At 39.1% G+C, this 20,646-nt stretch overlaps 1 non-coding gene across 1 annotated transcript; it reads left to right on the top strand.

The window, feature by feature from the left end:
* The first annotated feature begins 9,185 nt into the window (after positions 1–9,185).
* LOC123323335 lies at positions 9,186–9,292 on the top strand. Its single transcript, XR_006539338.1, has one exon. It is a non-coding gene; the product is annotated as a U6 spliceosomal RNA (small nuclear RNA).
* The last annotated feature ends 11,354 nt before the right edge of the window (positions 9,293–20,646 follow it).

Raw genomic sequence — 20,646 nt, forward strand, 5'->3', positions numbered from 1 at the left:
TTCTTTTTCTTTTTTTTTTTTTTTAAGATTTTATTTATTTATTTGACAGAGAGAGAGAGCACAAGCAGGGTGAGTGGCAGGCAGAGGCAGAGGGAGAAGCAGGCTCCCCGCAGAGCAGGGGGAGCCCGATGCGGGACTCGATCCCAGGACCCTGGGATCATGACCTGAGCCGAAGGCAGTCGCTTAACCGACTGAGCCACCCAGGCGCCCTACATTTTATGTTTCTGTATGGTGTCATTTAGCCACCTTCTATCCTTTGTATTTTCTGTACAAAGGAGACTGGGGGGAGGGGTTGCCTGGGTGTCTTAGGTCATGATCTCAGGGTCCTGGGATCGAGCCCTGCATTGGGCTCCTTGCTCAGCGGGGAGCCTGCTTCTCCCTCTCCCTCTGCCTGCCACTCCCCCGCGTGTGCTCTCTCTCTCTCTGTCAAATAAATGAAATCTTTAAAACAAAACAAAACAAAGGAAATTGAGTCTAGAGGCTCCATTAGGTTCAGATTAAATGTTTTAAGGGGAGAATACTTCGTAGGTTATGTTTGTATGTCATATTGCAACAAGTCAGAAAGCATGTAAGGACAGGTCATTGCTTTGTTAGTAAAACTAAGTTTGATTATTTGGATAAGATGATACTATTGTAAAGATCTCCACTGTAAAGATCTGTGGAGAGACTGTCACCTCTTTGAAAATTTATAATCAAGTGTATTTAAATCCTGAATCAATAGAAAATTAAAAAATGAAATTGACTTTTCAGGAATGAATTGCATTAAAATGCAAACATGATTGAACTTGTGGAATGTGGTTGGAGCTAAACTCTGTACAGCATTAATATCCTTAAGAAAGATGGGATATAAGATATAAGAAACCAAGATTGCTTTGACCAGAACCTTCTTTTGTTGTTCAGCACTTTGTCCCCTGTACCTTTATTGTGTCTGGCACATGAGAAATTGATAAATCTTAGGGGAAAAAAAATTGAACCTTCTGGTCAAGGAGCTTTAAGACAAAACAGAATAAACCCTAAGCTAATATAAGGATCAGGACAGTAAAAATGAGGATTAATTTGTATTTCCCTGATGCCGAGTGATGTTGAGCATTTTTTCATGTGGCTGTTGGCCATTTGTATGTCTTTGGAGAATCGTCTGTTCATGTCTTCTGCCCATTTCTTGACTGGATTTTTTGTTTTTTGGGGTGTTGAGTTTGATAACTTCTTTTTTTGTTGCTGTTAAGATTTTATTTATTTATATGACAGAGAGAGAACCAAGCACAAGCAGGGGGAAAGGCAGAGGGAGAAGCAGGCTTCCTGCCGAGCAGGGAGCCTGATGCAGGATTTGATCCCAGGACCCTGGGATCATGACCTGAGCCAAAGGCAGATGCTTAACTGGCTGAACCACCCAGGTGCCCCTGAGTTTGATAACTTCTTTTTAGATTTTGGATACTAGCCCTTTATTTGATTTTATCTTATTTTTTATGGCTGAATAATATTCCATATTATATATAATATTCCATATAAATATTCCAATATAAAATACACACCACATTTTCCTTATCCCTTCATCTGTTGATGGATGCTTAGATTATTTCCATTTCTTGGCTATTGTAAATAATGCTGCAATGCACATGAGGGTGCTGATATCTCTTAAAGATAGTGATTTCAGTTTTTATTTTTTGGACATATAGCCAGAAGTGGGATTGCTGGGTTATATGGTAGTGTGTATTTTTAATTTTTTGAAGAACCTCCATACTGTTTTCCATAGTGGCTGCACTAATTTATATTCCCACCAATTGTGTACAAGGGTACTCTTTTTTTTTTTTTTTAAAGATTTTATTTTTATTTATTTGACAGAAAGAGACACAGCGAGAGAGGGAACACAAGCAGGGGGAGTGGGAGAGGGAGAAGCAGGCTTCCCGCAGAGCAGGGAGCCCGATGCGGGGCTCGATCCCAGGACCCTGGGATCGTGACCTGAGCTGAAGGCAGACGCTTAACGACTGAGCCACCCAGGCGCCCCACAAGGGTACTCTTTACCTCCTTATCAGCTCTTGTTATTTCTTGTCTTTCTGATTACAGCCATTCTTTTTTTTTTTTAAAGATTTTATTTATTTATTTATTTGAGAGAGAGAGAATGAGACAGAGAGCACAAGAGGGAAGAGGGCAGAGGGAGAAGCAGACCCCCCGCTGAGCAGGGAGCCCGATGTGGGACTCGATCCCGGGACTCCAGGATCATGACCTGAGCCGAAGGCAGTCGCTTAACCAACTGAGCCACGCAGGCGCCCTGATTACAGCCATTCTAATAGGTGTGAGGTGATATCTCAGTGTGGTTTCGATATGCATTTCCCTGATGATTAGTGATATTGAGCACCTTTTCATGTACCTGTTGGCCATTTGAATATCTGTGGAAAAATGTCTTCAGGTTCTTTACCAGTTTTTAAATTAGATTATCTGGGAGTTGTTTGTTTGTTTTGCTATTGAGTTTTATGATTTCATACCAACCTTTTATCCAGTACATACTGGCTTGTGATATTTTCTCCCTCCATATGTTGCCTTTTCATTTTTTTATCTCATTTATTTTTCTGTGCAGAAGTTTTTAGTTCGATATAGTCCCAGTTATTTATTTTTGCTTTTGTTACTGGTGCTCTATGTGTCATATGCAAAAAAAAAATCATTGCCAGAACTTTTTGCCTGTGTTTTCTTCTGGGAGTCTTGTTTTCATGTCTTACATTTATTTAAGTCTTTAATCCATTTTGAGCTAATTGTTGTGAGTAGTATAAGAGGGGAGTCTAGTTTTATTCTTTTGCATGTGAATATCCAGTTCCCCAGCACCATTTATTGAAGAGACTGTCTTTATTGAGCATTCTTGGCTCTCTTTTCAAATATTAATTGACCATGAATGTATGGGTTTATTTCTGGGCTCTCAATTCTGTCCCATTGATCTATGTGCCTGGTTTTATGCTGATACCATACTCTTTTGATTCCTATAGCTTTGTAATATGGTTTGAAATGGGGAAATGTCTCTAGCCTTGTTCTTCTGTGTCAGGATGGCTTTGGCTCTTCCAAGTCTTTGGGTTTAAAGTCTGTTTTGTCTGATATTAGTATAGTCACACTTGCTCTTTTGGTACTTTTTGCATGGAATTTTTTTTCTTTTTTCTGATACTTTCAACCTGTTTGTGTCTTTGGATCTTATGAAGATGGATCATGTGTTTTTATCCGTTCTGCCAATCACTGTGTTTTGACTGGAAGAGTTTAATCCATTTACACTTAAAGTAATTACTGATAAGGAGGGACTTCTATCATTGTGTTACTTGCTTTCTATATGCTTTATGGGTTTTTTTCATCCCTCATTTCCTACATTACTGGCTTTTGTGTTTAGGTTTTTTGGTTTTTTTGGTATGGAAATGTTTAAGTTCTTTTCTCATTTCCCTTTGTGTATTTTCTTTGTAGTTACCATGTGGATTATATTTAACATCCTAATTTGAATTTATACCAGCTTAATTTCAGTAACATACAAAAACTGCACCTTTACAGCTCTGTATCCACCTCTTTTGGCTGTTAATGTCACATAATTATGTCTTTATACATTGTGTGTCCCAAAACAAGCTAATAGTCTTTTAAATGCATTAGTCTCTAAAAGAGACTAATTTGTTTCTTAATGTAGAAAACAAGATTTAGAGTAACAAACCAAAGTTACAGTAATATTAGATGTCCTGTTACTCCCAGCCTATTGATGATGTTGTTGGCTAAGAATGCCTGAGGCATGGGGCACCTGGGTGGCTCAGTTCGTTTGGTGTTCAACTCCTGATTTTGGCTCAGGTCATGATCTCAGGGTTGTGAGATTGAGCCCCAAATTAGGCTCTGCACTGGGCATGGAGCCTACTTAAGATTCTCTCTCTCCCTCTCCCTCTGTCTCTCCCTGCTTGTTCTCTCTCTCTCTCTCAGGGGAAAAAAAAAAAAAAGGAATGCCTGAGACACTTGCTCAAGCCCATAGTCCTTGTAGCAAGCCCTCACAGACATTTCCCCCACTGGGACCAAAGTTGTGGCTGGATCAGCCCCCGTGGTTCTTACGATTTCAAGATATACCTAAGCATTGACCATCAGAGAACTTCGAAGAACAGGCATTATTACAGATCCTCTAAGACCCATGGTACATCCAAGGGCCGCACAGTGAGGTTGCAGGTATAGGGAGAGAGAGTGCAGACCTGGGGCTCTGCCTTTATTAGGAACTGAGGGTGGGGTGTCTAGGGTTTCACAGTTTCACTCCTTATTGGCTAATTTAAAGCCTGAGTGGGAATTAAGGTACTGGAAGGGAGAAGCAAGGTTACTCAAGTGATCAATTATCTAGGTTACCCAGGGCTTTCTGAAACAAGGAGCTTCATGAGTGAGGGTGACCTAATTCCTTCTCTGGTTGTTTTGCTAGTAGTTGTGTCAAACAGTTGGCAATATGTCTATTCAAGATGGATCTCTTTTGAAATGGATGCCTCAGTGACCAAAATATTAATATCAGGTACTTACACTATTACCAAAAAACTTAATGTCAGCACTTATTACTGTGCTAGCTTTTACACGAATTGTTTTTTCTTTAAATGTATTAAGCTTTTAAATCACATAAAAAGCAAAAGGTACTACAAACCATTGTTTACTGGTTTGTCTAATTGCTCATGTATTTACCTTTATTGAGATCTGTATTTCTCTATATAGCTTGTGTTACTGTCTAGTGTCTTCATTTCACCTTGCAAGACTCCCTTGAACATTTCTTGCAGGCTAGGTCTAGCAAGCACCAAGTCCTTTGGCTTTTGTTGATCTGGGAATGTCTTAATTTCGCTGTCAATTTTGAAGGGCAGGTTTTTCTGGATATAGGATTCTTGGTTTAAGATTTAATTCTGGCCTCCAGAATTTCTGCTGAGAAATCTGGTAATCTTATTGAGTATCACTTGTATGTAATGATTCACTTCTCTCATCACTTTCAAGGTTCTCTTTGTCTTTTGAAAGTTTGTAATGTGTCTTGTGGATCTCTTTTTATCAATTATTTTTTAAATTGAAGTGTAGTTGACACAGGTATGGATCTCTTTGACTTAATTTTATATGGAGTTTGTTGTGCTTCTTGGATGTTTATTTTATGTCTTTAGTTGAATTTGGGACGTTTTCAGCATTATTTCTTCAAATAATTTCTTCAAATTTCTTCTGCCTTTTTCCCTCCCTCTCTTTTCTCCTTCTTGGACTCCCATGATGCATATGTTGGTCCACTTGATGGTATCCCAGAGGTCCTTTAGGCTGTTTGCTTTTCCTTAATATTGTTTTCTTTCTGTTCCTCATACTCAGTAATTTTCATTGTTCTATATTCAAGTTCTCTGAGGCTTTCTTCTGCTTGCTCAAGTCTGCCTTTGGATCCCTCTAGTGAATTTTTCATTTCAGTACTTTTCAGCTCCAGAATTTTTTGTCTTTTTTAGATTTCCATCTCTTTATTGATACTCCATTTTGTTCTCACATTATTTTCTTGACTTTCTCCATATCTTCCTTTAGTTCTTTGAGCATCTTTAAGGCAGTTATTTTAAAGTCTTTGTCTAGTATATCTGCCATTAGTTATTTTTCAGGGATAATTTCTGTTGATTTATTTGTATTTTCTTTGAATGCCTTTTGATTTTGATATTGTTGTTTAAACTGGCCATTTGAATCTAATAAATGTGGTAACTCTGGAAATCAGATTCTCTCCCTTCCCCAGGGTTTGCTGTTTTGTTTTGTTTTGGAGGTTATTTGTTTATTTTTGGTTTTTGGTTTTTGATTGTTGTAGGCCATCTCTGTTCCAGGGATAAGTTTGAAGTTTAGATCAGAAAAGATCTAAGACCTTATGTTCCACTTCCAGATCATAGAATAAAAAGGTATCTCTGCAGACCCATTCCCAAGTAAAAGAAGTAAAGCTGGAAAGTAAAATTTAAAATCCCACAACAACTAAACATTTAAAGTTTGAAACATCATAAGGGCATACAGCAAGTGAAATATTTATCAAAAAATTTACTGAAACTTGGAAAGAACAGTGAGAACCTGGCATTTAAAATATGACCTGTTCCCTCCTCCACTCTGCAGCTTCCCTTGATAGAAGCTTCATTGTAGGTAGGTGTGACCAAAAGATGGAGCTCCCTCTCCCTCCAGCTCCCAATCAAGGGTTACCATATCTCAAAGGGAGGGGGAGGCTGCAAGTGTTTTTCATCCTTACCAACTCAGTTGAAGAGGCTAAATGCCTGATGAGTATGGTTGAGTAGTTTGGGACTTCCTCCACCAGCCCCTACCCTACATAGATGGGATACTCTACTCAGGTATAGGGAGCCCAGAATACTGGGACCCTGATTGTCCTCATTTCAGCTCACATTTAGGACAGATTCCACACCAAGAGAGGCAGGATGAGAGTAGAGGCTACCACCAAGCACAATGCCCAGAATAGTGGTTCAGAGATTTTTGCCCAGAGGGAGTAGCAGTCTATAAGAAAAGAGCTCTGAAGCTCTCTCCGAAAGAACTGATTTTATTTGAAACAATATGGGAAAATTCAAGGCTGAGGGCAATGTTAAAGCAAATAGTTCCTTTGAATTAAAAATAATAACTGAGGGGCACCTGGGTGGCTCAGTCGTTAAGCGTCTGCCTTCGGCTCAGGTCATGATCCCAGGGTTCTGGTATCGAGCCCCGCATCGGGCTGCCTGCTCCGCGGGAAGCCTGCTTCTCCCTCTCCCCTTCCCCCTGCTTCTGTTCCCTCTCTCACTGTCTCTCTGTGTTGAAAAATAAATAAAATCTTTAGAAAAAAAATAATAATAATAACAAACCATAGGATAGCTATTTTATCATACACACCTGGGGAATGAGCTAATAATTTCTATATATTTTAAGGCCAACAGTACAATTACATAAATATTTTTCCATACAACTTTTTAAATCTCCTAGGAAGAAATATGAAGCTATGCTGTATTATAATTACTTCTACTTTTTATTTGGTTTTGAATTTCTGTCCAGAATTACATTTCAACTTGAAGAACATTCTTCAGTATTTCTTTTAAGGTAAGCCAGGTAGGAATGAATTCTGTCATTTTTTATTTCCTGGGAATATCTATTTTACCATCTTTTTTTTTTTTTTTTTTGAGAGGGAGAGGGTTAGGGGAGGGGCAGAGGGAGAGAGAGAGGGAGAGAATCTTAAGCAGATTCCACACCCAGCATGGAGCCCAACACAGGGCTTGATCTCACAACCCCAAGATCATGACCTGAGCCAAAAACAAGAGTTGGATGCTTAACCAACTGAGCCACCCAGGCACCCCAGCATCATTTTTGAAAGATAATTTTGCTGGTTATAAGATTGGTTGGTAGGGTTTTTCCTTTTGAGCAATTTGAATATGTTATCCCACTGCCTTATGTCCTCCATTGTTTCTGATGAGAAGCATGCTGTTAATCTTACTGAGGTACTCTTGTGAGTAATACATTGATTTCCTCTTGCTGCTTTCAAGATACTCTCTTTGTCTTTAATTTTCAGCATTTTTACCATGATGTATCTGTTTGTGGGTGTCTGCACGCATCCTGCTGGGAGTTTGTTGAGCTTCTGGTATGTATAGATTAATGCTTGTCAAAAAATTGGGGATGGTTTGGGGTGCCTGGGTGGCTCAGTTAAATGTCTGACTCTTGGTTTTGGCTCGGGTCATGGTCTTGGGGTCCTGAGATCAAGCCCCCGTGTTGGGCTCCATGCTCAGTGCAGAGTCTGCTTATCCCTCCTCTCTCGCTCTCTCATAAATAAAATTCTTTTAAAAATTGGGGATGGGGGGCGCCTGGGTGGCTCAGTCATTAAGCGTCTGCCTTCGGCTCAGGTCATGATCCCAGGGTCCTGGGATCAAGCCCTGCATTGGGCTCCCTGAATGGCAGGAGACCTGCTTCTCTCTCTCCCACTCCCCCTGCTTGTGTTCCCTCTCTCACTGTGTCTCTGTCTGTCAAATAAATAAATAAAATGTTTTTTAAAAATTGGGGATGGTTTTAACCATTATTTCTTTAAATATTTTTCCTCCTCATTTCTTTTTTCTCTCCTCCTGGTTTTCTCATTAAACATATGTTGATGCATCTAAAGATGTTCCAAATTTATCTGAGTCTGTCTATTTTCCTTCATTCTGTTTTCTCTGTTCTTCAGATTGTATAATATCTATTTATCTATCTTCAAGTTTTCTGATTCTTCTGCCAACTCAAATCTACTGGTTAGCTCTTATGATTTTTTTTTTTTATATTAGTTATGGCATTCTTCAACTCCAGAATTGCCATTTGGTTCTTTTTATTATTTCTATCTCTTTATTGATATTCTCTACTTGATGAAACATTGTCTTCATATCTTCCTTTGTTCTTGTCCCTTTTTCTTGCCAAAAAATGGATATATTAGGTAACATATCATCGCAATTCTGAATATCAATCCCTCCTCCCACCCGCAGACTTGCTTTTGTTGTTTTTTGCTTAATTTGTTTTGTGTTTTGACTAGGCTATTTTAGTGAAATCCATTTCCCTTTGCAATGTGAAGCATTTAGTGTTGTGCTTGGGTGTGTTCTCAGTCACCTAGGATGACAGGAGTCTCCAACTGTCCTTTCCCTTGATCTCTTTGTGAAGCAATCTGCCTCATTTGGTACTATTTCCAGCTCATTAGGCTCCACTGATTTCCTGCTGATTGCTCTAATGTTTTCAACAATTTCTTGGAGGCGTAAATTGCTCAGTCTGATCCAATTTAATTCTGGAAGGACTAGTTTTTAAGGTCAATCTCTGAGGTGTGTTTTGATCTCAGGATTTGTAGCATATATAGATATGTATAAAAATAAAAGCACAGAAAGTGAGAGGATGGAATGGAACTATATAGGAGTAACATTTATATAAGTCAATGGAATTTAAGTTGCTATAATTCTGAAATCAATTCTACATTAAGATGTATATGGTATGCAGGGCACCTGGGTGGCTCAGTCAGTTAAGCATCTGCCTTCATGAAGCTCAGGTCATGATCTCAGGGTTCTGGGATCAAGCCCTGCATCGGGCTTCCTGCTCAGTAGGGAGTCTGCTTCTCTCTCTGCCTTTGCTCCCCCCAACCGCCGTGCTTGCTCTCTTGCTCTCTCTCTCTCAAATAAATAAAAATCTTTTAAAAAGATATATATGGTATGCTTTAAAGAATCTATTAAGAAAGTAACTTTAAAAATAGTGAATGAGTGCTTGCTTCAGCAGCACATATTCTAAAATTGGAAAAATACAGAGAAGATTAGCAAGGCCCCTGTGCAAAGATGACACACACATTCATGAAGCATTCCATATTTTTTTTAACTATAAAGAACAAACTGAGGGTTAGGGGCGCCTGGGTGGCTCAGTCGTTAAGCGTCTGCCTTCGGCTCAGGTCATGATCCCAGGGTCCTGGGATCGAGCCCCGCATCGGGGTCCCTGCTCCGTGGGAAGCCTGCTTCTCCCTCTCCCACTCCCCCTGCTTGTGTTCCCTCTCTCGCTGTGTCTCTCTCTGTCAAATAAATAAATAAAATCTTTAAAAAATATATTAAAAAAAAAAAGAACAAACTGAGGGTTACGGGAGGGAAGGTGGGTGTGGGGGGCTGGGTTAAATAGGTGATGGGTTAATAGGACACTTGTGATGAGCACCAGGTGTTGTATGTAAGTGATGAATCACTAAATTCTACACCTGAAACTAATATTACACTGTATGTTAACTGGAATTTAAGTAAAAACTTGAAAAAATACATATATAGTGAATGAGAAGAGAATCAAAACGTGTCACTATAAAAAAATCAACTAAACACAAAGGAAGGCAATAATGGAGAAAAGGAGGGATAATAAAGCTATAAGATATAGGAAACAACAAAATAGCAAAGTAAGTCATTATCAGTAATTGCTTTAAATGTAAAGGGATTAAATTCCCCAACCAAAAGACTTAGATTGGCAGAATGGATATAAAACAAAACAGAATCCAACTATTAGCTGTCTACAAGAGACTCACTTTAGATCCAAGACACATGGGTTAAAAATGAAATGATTGGGAAAGATATTGCAAATAATTACCAAGATAGAGCAGGAATTGGCTATACTAATACACAAAATAGACTAAAAACTGTTACAAGAGACAAAGGACATTATATAATATATTGATAACAAGGTCAATATACCAAGAAGATCTATCAATTACAAACACATATGTGGCAAACATCAGAGCTCTGAAGTATATGAAGCAAATGTTGACAGAGAGGGAGAGACTTCAGCACCCTACTTTCAATAATATATAGAACAACCAGACAGGTGATCAATAAGAAAATAGAAGACTTGAGCAATACTGTAGACCAGTTGGGCCTGACAGATATACAGAACACTCCACCCAACAATAGAATACATTTGTGTCAAGTGCGTGTGGAATATTCTTCAGGATAGACTATATGTTTATTTTTAAGATTTTATTTATTTATTTGACAGAGAGAGCAAGTAGGCAGAAGGAGAGGGAGAAGCAGGCTCCATGCTGTGCAAGGAGTCCGATGTGGGGCTCGATCCCAGGACCCTGGGATCATGACCTGAGCCAAAGGCAGATGCTTAACTGACTGAGCCACCCAGGCACCCCAGGATAGACCATAGAACTAGTTGATACTTGTTAAGCCACAGAACAAATATTAATAAATTTTAAAAGATTGAAACTAGAATTCAGTAGCAGGAAAACTGGAAAATCAACGAATATGTGAAAATTAATCAATACACTCTTAACAAGTTAAAGAAGAAATCACAAGGGAAATTAGAAAATATCTTGAGACAAATGAAAACAAAAACACAAACTACCAAAACTTGTGACATGCAACAGAAGCAGTACTAGAGGGAAATTTATAGCAGTAAATGTCTATATTAAGATTTCAGGGGCGCCTGGGTGGCTCATTCATTAAGTGTCTGCCTTCGGCTCAGGTCATGATCCCAGTGTCCTGGGATCGAGCCCTGCATCAGGCTCCCTGCTCCGCGGGAAGCCTGCTCCTCCCTCTCCCACTCCCCCTGCTTGTGTCCCTCTCTCGCTGTCTCTCTCTGACAAATAAATAAAATCTTAAAAAAAAAAAAAAAGATTTCAAATCAACAACTGAACTTTACTCCTGAAAGAACTAGAAGAGAAAAACTAAACCCATAGGTGCTAGAAGGAAAGAAATAATCAAGATCAGAGTAGAGAAATAAAATAGGAGATAGAAAAACAGTAGGGACAATTAATGAAATAGTAGAGGAAATTCATGAAACCAAGAGTTGTTTCTCCAAAAAAATAACATTAACAAATCATTAGCTAGGCTGACTAAAAGGAGAGAAGACTCAAATAACTACATTAGAAATGAAAGAGATGGAGTTTCCTCAAAATGTTAAAAATAGAACTCTGGAAAACAGTATGGAGGTTCCTCAAGACGTTAAAAATAGAGTTATCCTATGACCAAGCATTTGCACTACTGAGTATTTACCCCAAAGATACAGATGTAGTGAAAAGAAGGGGCACATGGACCCCAATATTCCTAGCAGCAATGTCCACAACAGCCAAACTGTGGAAGGAGCCAACATGTCCTTCAACGGATGAGTGGATAAAGATGTGGTTCATATATACAATGGAATATTACTCAGCCATCAGAAAGGATGAATACCTACCAGAACAGGAGGGGATTATGCTAAGTGAAATAAGCAGAGAAAGACAATTATCATATGGTTTCACTTATATGTGGAATATAAGGAATAGCACAGAGGACCATAAGGGAAGTGAGGGAAAACTGAGTGGGAAGAAGTCAGAGAGGGAGACAAACCATGAGAGACTCTCGACTCTGGGAAACAAACAGGGTTACAGAGGGGAGGGAGGTGGGGGGATGGGGTAATCAGGTGATGGGTATTGAGGTCATGTGATGTGATAGGCACTGGGTGTTATTTGCAACTAAGGAATTGTTGAACACTACATCAAAAACTAATGATGTACTATATGTTGGCTAGCTGAACATAATTAAAAAAATAATTTTCTAGTATATTATAAAAATTTTCAATATTTATTAAGGATGTTTTTGTAGTAAAACTTATTCATTGTTTATGTGAAATTAAAAAAAAAAAACAGATTCAAAGGGATACATGCACCCTGATGTTTATAGCAGCATTATCAACAATAACCCAACTATGGGGAGAGCCCAAGTGCACATTGACTGATGAATGGATAAAGATGATATGGGGTGTGTGTGTGTGTGTACACATACATGCAATGGAATAATTACTCAGCCATGAAAAAGAATGAAATCTTATCAAAAACTAATGATGTAATGAATGGTGAATAACAACATGATTAAATTAAATTAAAAAAATAAAACCCCATGACCTTTAAAAAAAAAAAGAATGAAATCTTGCCATTTGCAACTATATGGATGGAGCTAGAGAGTATAATGCTAAGTGAAATAAGTCAGAGAAAGACAAATACCATATGATCTCACTCATATGTGGAACTTAAAGAAGACAGATGAATATATGGGAAGGGGGAAAGAAAAAAAGGAGAGAGAGAAACAAGCCATAAGAGACTCTATGGTAGAGAACAAACTGAGGGTTGATGGAAGGGAGGTGAGTGGGGGATGGACTAGATGGGTGATGAGCCCTTGTTTTGATGAGCACTGGGTGTTGTATGTAAGTAATGAACTACCAAATTCTCCAGAAACCAATATTTCACTGTATACTAACTACCTAAAATTTAAATTTAAAAAATAAGAGTAAAAAAGAAACGAAAGAGGTGATATTACCAATTTTACAGAAGAGAGTAATATGAACAATTTTGTGCCAGCAAACTGGATAATCTAGATGAAATGGACAAATTCCTAGAAACAACCTACTAAGACTGAATCATGAAGAAATAGAAAATCTAAATATACTTACAACTAGAAAGGAGATTGAATCAGCAATCCAGTACCTTCCAACAAAGAAAAGCTTAGGACCAAACAGCCTCACTGGTGAATTCTTCCAAATGACTTTAGATCTTAATTCTTTTATGGTACCATAGGCATGTATGTAAAGATACAAATTTCCCACTAGAAACATCCTTAACTGCATTCCATACATTTTGATAGGCTTTGTTTTTATTTTCATTCAGTTCAAAATACTTTTCTAATTTCTTATAATTTTTTTGATGATTCCTAGAGTATTTAGAAATGTGTTGATTAAAATACTTTTGAATCCCAAATATCTTTAGTTGTTGATTTCTAATTTTTTTTAAGATTTTATTTATTTATTTGACAGAGACACAGTGAGAGAGGGAACACAAGCAGGGGGAGTGGGAGGGGGAAGCAGGCTTCCCACGGAGCAGGGAGCCCGATGTGGGGCTTGATCCCAGGACCCTGGGATCATGACCTGAGCCGAAGGCAGACGCTTAACGACTGAGCCACCCAGGCGCCCTGTTGATTTCTAATTTATTTCCATTGTAGTCAGAAACATACTTAGCATGATTCCATTTTTTAAAATTTATTAAGATGCTTTATGGTCTAGCATATTATTATTATTTTTTTTTTTTTTAAGATTTTTTATTTATTTATTTGAGACAGAGAATGAGAGACAGAGAGCACGAGAGGGAGGAGGGTCAGAGGGAGAAGCAGACTCCCCGCCGAGCAGGGAGCCCGATGCGGGACTCGATCCCAGGACTCCAGAATCATGACCTGAGCCGAAGGCAGTCGCCCAACCAACTGAGCCACCCAGGCGCCCCAGGTCTAGCATATTATTTAGGCTGGAGAGAATAATAGGGCATGCTGCCTTGAAAAGAGTGTGTATTCTTCTCTTGGTAGAGTGTTCAATAAATATCAGCTCAGTCAAATTGGTTGCTAGTATTACTGAAGTTTTCTGTACTCCTGCTGATTTTCTGCCTGGTTGTTATATCAATTATTGAGAGTGTATTGTTTAACTTTCCAACTTCTATGACTGAATTGTCTATGTCTCCCTTCAATTATGTCAGTTTTTATTTCATGTAACTGTGGGTTCTGTTGTTAGGGGCATATATGTTCATAATTGTTATATTTTCTTGAGGAAATTACCCTTTTATTATTAAATAATGTCCTTATTTTTCTCTAGTAACTTTTTTAAAGCATGTTTTGTCTGATATTAATGTGACCATCCCTTCTCTCTTCTGGCCACTCTTTGTATGGTGTATCTTTTTCCATTTTTTTTTTTCAGCCTATTTCTGTCTATTGATATGGTTCAATTTATGTCTGCTATTTTGCTATTTTTCTGTATGCCTCATGTGGTTTGTTTGGGGTTTTTTTATATCTAACTTGTATTTGTTGAGGAACAATGTTATTCAGCATCTGCAAGGATGATCTGGGGCTTATCTACTTGTTTATGAGTTTGGTATACAGATGCTTTTAAAAAAAATTTTGGGGTGCCTGGGTGGCTCAATCATTAAGCATCTGCCTTCGGCTCAGGTCATGTACCCAGGGTCCTGGGATCGAGCCCCACATTGGGCTCCCTGATCGGTGGGAAGCCTGCCTCTCCCTCTCCCACTCCCACTCACCCTGCTTGTGTTCCTGCTCTTGTTATCTCTCTCTGTGTCAAATAAATAAATAAAATCTTTAAAAATAATAATAAAAATTAAAAAAAAATTTAATTCCAGTGGATATATTAGAGAAGGGGGGAGGGGCAAAGGGAGAGGGAGAGAGAGAATCTTAAGCAGGCTCCACTCCCAGGATGGAGCCCGACATCATGGCTTGATCTCACAACCCTGAGATCATGATCTGAGATGAAACCAAGAGTTGGAGGCCCAAGCCTCTACTGCACCATCCAGGTGTCCCTGTCAGAACTTTTCAAAGTCCCCTGTCACTGTCTTATTTTCCAGTTCTAACCGTTTCACAGCCGTAGACGGATGTGATGCTGACCTTCAAAGAGTGACACCTCTTGCTATTGTTTTCAATAATGCCCTCAGGATAGACCTTTTACAGAGTTTCAAATCAGGTAAGTCCCCTCTGATGACTGCCAGACTCAGTTTCTGCAGTTTCTGGTGTTGGTTGAGAATGATTGAGAGTGACCCAAGGTAGAATGTCACAAATCCCACTGTTCTTATTGAGGTTCAGTAGTGTTTCTTCAATAAATGCCTTTTAGTTTGTCATAGAAGTTCAGTTCATTTATAGTGTTCTAAAATTGTAAATTTTTTGCTTTTTTTTTTTTTTTTTAATCTGTGAAGGGAGAAGATTTACTGAGATCCTTACTGCACCATTCCAGAAGTCCCTTCTTGGCAGCTTCTTATAGGGTTAAACGTACACCATATGACTTAGAAATTCCACTCTGAGGTATTTACCCTAGAGAAATGAAAACTTATGTTCACACCAAAACCTGTAGGGTAATGTTCATAGATGCTCTGTTCATAATCCCCCAAACTTGAAACAAGTGAAGGATGACTCACAGAATGGGAGAAAACATTTGCAAATCATATATCTGATAAGTAATTTGTATCCTAGAATATAGAAAAAAAAGCTTATAATTCAAAAATCAAAATATAAATAACCCAATTTAAAAATTGGCAAAGATTCTGAATGAATATTCTGCCAGGGACTATATACAAATGGTCAGCAAGCACATGAAAAGATGGTCAACATCATCTTTTAGCCAGCAGGGAAATACAAATCAAAATCACACTGAGTTACCATTTTGTACCCATTAGGGTGACTAGAATTTAAAAAAAAAAAGAGATAATAGATGTTGGTGAAGATATAGAGAAACTGGAATTCTCATATACTGCTGGTGGGAGTGTAAAATGGTGCAGTTACTTGGGATAACAGAGACTAGTGTTTCCTTAAATGATTAAACATAGTGTTCCCATATGACCCAACAATGCCACGTCTGGGTATATACCCAAGAGAAATAAAAAACATGTCCACACAAAAACTTGTAAATGGAGGAGTACCTTTGATGGGTGGTGAGGGCCAAGCTGTGCAACTCTCTACTCATACTGTAGGAAGATGGCTCAGAGACTTCTGATGAGGTGGGCACCCCTTAACCTCCAGGGCTCTGCAGACCCCACAGTACAGTCCTGGTGGCCTGACAGGAACACCTGGTCCAGCCTAATCAGTATACACACCAGCAGAGTCTCTATAGTGACCTTTAACATCCAGGGTGGACCTGACTTTCAAGAGTGAGTTGTCAACAGTGAGAACCAGTGCTTGTGGATTTCCATGCACGGTGGTGTGGTCCCTGCAGGTTTTTTTCCTCTGGGGCCAAGGCTAGAGAAGATGGTGTCCAAACAGCACGGAAAGGTGATAATGACCAAGGTGGATATTAATGACCACACATTATGAGTATGAGATGTCAGCTGTTCCCCAATGTGCTGGCCATCAAGAATGGGACATGATGGGCAAGTTTGTAGGTACCAGGGACCAGCAGGAAGGCTTCCTGAAGAAGCTGATCGGCTGACAAACAGGGAAGAGTCCTGATTCCCCTTGCCCTCCTGGATCCCCATGGTCCCAGGGAAGGACTCTGATGGAACTCACAGCCCTTCTGTGCCATCCCTTCACACCTCTTCCCTTTTGTCTGACCCCATGGGCCCATGCTTTGGAGACCCGGCCTCCAAACATGGGAGCCTCAAATATTTTCAACCCAGTTGACTGCCCAAGGTGGCCACCAGAGGAATGGTACTGCTGCTGGTCTGGGGACAGCTATCTTCCCACCTTTGTCTCTGCTTCTAGGGCTTGTTGCCATTCCCCCAGGATGCCTGGAGAGAGCCCTGGGGCCAGCCACAGTGTTACTGTTCCAGCAGTAACAGCTTGGTTCTCATCTCCCTGGTCCCTTCTGATCTGAACCCAGGTATCTGGCTCATTTGCCTCCTGTATTTTTCTTTCCTGCTGCCCCCCCCCCCACCTTTTTTTTGTAAAAAAGAAAATTTAAGAAAAAAAAAACCAACAAGTGAGAATAATATACAATTCTCTCATTTATTGTAAGTTTGAATAAAACTTTATGTGATTACTACCTCCTGTGAAGAACAGACCCTGGGCTCTGCACTAAAATTACCCTGTAGCTGCCTCCCACTCCCGCACCCAAAGAGCCTCTTCCCTTCTTTCCTCCTAGGCACAAGGGCAGAGAATTGCACTGGGCTGGGGGAGCCCTGCAGACCCATGACTCTGGAAGGCTGAAGACACTGCCTTCCCTCACCATTAGCTGGCCCTTTTGTTCTCTGAGCAGGAGACTTACCTGTGAACAAGCCAGACCAATCAAACTAGAGTTCGCATTGTCAAAAAAAAAAAAAAAAAAAGATAATCAAACATGTAAATGGATTTTTATAACAGCATTATCCACAATAGCAAAATGTGGAAATAACTTAATGTCCACCAACAGGTGGCTAAACAAAATGTGACTGTTGTGGGATGAATTTGTCCCCCCAAATTTTATATATTGCAGTCCTAGCACCTAGTACCTCAGAAGGTGATGGTATTTGGAGATCGGGTCTTGAAAGAGGTAATTCAAGTTTAGTGAGGGCATGAAGGTGGGCCCTAACGCAATGACTAGTGTCTTTATAAAGAGAGATTAGGACACAGGCTTGCCCATACAGAAGGAAGACCATGTGAAGACATAGGGAGAAGAAACAGCCCTGGTGACACATTCATGTTGGACACTGAGCCTGTACAATTATGAGAAAATACATTTCTGTTGTTGAAGCCACCACTCTGTGGCACTTTGTCACGGCAGCCCTTGCAAACAAATACAGTGGCATATCCACACAATGGACTATCATGCAGCCATAAAAAGGAATGAAGTAGTGATATACACTGTAACTGGGATGAACCTTTAAAAACATTCTGCCAAGTGGAAAAAAAAACAACACATAACCCAGTCACAAAAGACCACATGTTCTATGATCACATTCAGATGAAATTCCAGAATAGGGAAATCCAGCGATGAAAGTAGATTAGTGGTTGCTTATGGCTTCAAGGACTGGGGGTGGGGCAGGGGGAGTGGTCTTTTTATTACAGAGTTGTGGTTATGTGTAAAATTGCTATAAACATTCTTGAACAAGTTTCCTGTAGGTATATATTTCTATTTCTCTTGCACAGATACCCAGGAGTGAAATTACTAGATCATAGTGTAGATCTATGTTTAATTTTTACAAGAAATGCCAAATTGCTTTTCATAGTAGTTGTGCCAGCTTATACTCTCATGAGCAATACGTAACAGTTCCAGTTTCTCCACAGCCTTGTTAACGTTTGACATTGTCTGTCTTTCACATTTTAACCATTCTAGTAGATATGTTGTACTTGCTATTGTGGTTGCTTTGTGTTTTTCTTGGTGACTTGAGGACTCATCCTAATACCGTTTTTACAAATGGATTCTCTCCAAATGTTTTTAGACCCTGGCTAGAGGCCAATCAGTTGCTCTTCTTGAGCTGCTGGTTAAGTGCACACCCTAACTACCTCTCTCATTGGGCGCTCACACTCCAGGACACTATACACCTGCCCTAATTGCCCCAGGACCACGTACCAGACAACCAGGGACAGCCCCTCTTCCCCAGAGTCTGCTGAAATTATTCAAAGTAGCAGGCCTAAGCCTTGCCTAAGTCCTAAGCTTACCTTGCCTCCATCATTCCTTCCCACAGAAACAGCAATAAAGGTGCTTGCCAACAGTTCTCTTCTCTCCCGTGGCCTTGTGTATGATCCGGGCACTTCCACAAAACGACCCCACATGGCATGCTGTGTTCTCCCCTGGGAACTGTGAGTATAATAAATTGTAAAATTCTCCACTTTCTCTCTCTTGATCTGCATCACCATACCTTACCCAAAGTAATATGGTTAAAACACTCATGCTGTGGACTTTTTTGTTGTTGTTGTTCTTATTGGCCATTTGTCTATCTTTTGTGAAGTGTCTGTTCACATCTTTTGCCCATTTTTTGTTTTTTATTTTCATCCTATTAAGTTGTACGAGTTCTTTAGATATGCTAGAGAGAAGCCCTTTTTGGATATATGTATTATAAATATTTCATGTCAGCCCATAGCTTCATTTTCATTGCCCTAATGGCATCTTTTGATGAGAAATTTTTAGATTTATTGAAGTTCAGTTTATCTTTTTTTTTTTTTTAAGGTTAGGGCTTTTTCTTACTCCAAAGTCATGATGATATTCTACCATATTTTATTCTAGAAACTTCATAGTTCTTTATATCTCTGATCCACCTCGATTTAATTTGGGGGTATGGTGTTAGATATAGGTTGAGGTTAATTTTCCCAAGTTTATCCAGGTGTTCCAGCACGATTTTTTGAAAGAACTGTCCTTTCCTGCATTGAACTGCCTTGGAGTTTTTTCAGGACAATCAAATGACTGTACGAGTATAGATCTATTTCTCGATTCTCTATTTTGTTCCACTTATCAATTTATCATTATACCAACACCACATGGCCTTGATTTTAGCTTCATAGTAAATCTTGAGTTCAGGTAGTGTAAATCCCCCAGCTTTATTCTTCTTTTAAAATACCCTTAAGTATCCTAAGTCCTTTGCATTTCCACATGCTTACAATTAATAGCAATTTCTGCAGAAGTGCCTGTTGGGATTTTGATTCACCACTGAGTGTATAGTTCAACTTGAGGAAAACTGACTTCTAAACATTTTTGGGTCTTCTCAGCCATGATTATGGCACATCATTCCATTTAGTTAGGTATTCTCTAGCTTCTCACAGCAAAATTGTGTAATTTTCAGGTATGTGTTTTGTTAAATTTATTCCTAAGTATTTTATGTTCTCTAAAAATGGAACTTTTCTCTTTTAAATTTCATTTTCATTTATCTGCTGTAATATAAAAATTAAAATTGGGGGCATATATTGTCCTTGAAACTATAAATCTTTCCCACAAAGAAAACTCCAGGTTCAGATGACTTTAATGTCAACTGGAACCACGATTTAAGAAAGAAATAATACGACATTAATATCTTTTTCAGAAAATAGAGAAAGAAGGAACATTTCCCATCTCAACACTGATACTAAAACCTAAGAAAGATATCAGGAGGAAAAAAATTGTAGACCAAAATCAGTAATAAGCATACACACAAAAACCTCCAAAAAAGCCGAAAAGAAAAAAAAAACCCCACAAACCCACAATTAGCAAATGGAATTCAGCAATATATATAAAGGATAATACATCATGACCAGGTGGGGCCTAACCTAGGAATGCAAGGCTGGTATGACATTCTAAAATGAATCAAAGTAATTCACCATCTTAAGAAGGAAAGAAACCAGAAGATTGTGTCAATAGTTGCTTTTTATGTATTTGACAAAACTCAATACCATTCACGAGGACTCTCAATAAGCTACAAATAAAACAAAACTTTCCCAGTTTGATAGGGGATAGGTATGAAAATGAACAGCTAACATACACTTTATGATAAAATATTCAATGTTTTTCCCCTAAGGTCAGAAACAAGGTTCTTCCATTCAACACTGTCCTGTAATACATATAAAGTGTATAACAAAACAAAAGCATTCCCATGGCACCCTCACCCCCTATTTCCCTACTTCCAAGAGTAGACTACTTCCCATCCTCTTGTTTTGAATTCACTTCCTTATTTCTAAAGTCTATGCTATTGTTAATTCATCAGTTTTAGGTATTAGCTGCTAGTGAGTGTGAAAGATGAGGGCTTAAGGTGTCTGAACAACCCATTTTCCTCTTTTCTCTTGTGCTGCTTGGTTTCCT

Source organism: Neomonachus schauinslandi, chromosome 16, assembly GCF_002201575.2.
Source record: "Neomonachus schauinslandi chromosome 16, ASM220157v2, whole genome shotgun sequence".
Classification (NCBI taxonomy): Eukaryota; Metazoa; Chordata; class Mammalia; order Carnivora; family Phocidae; genus Neomonachus; species Neomonachus schauinslandi.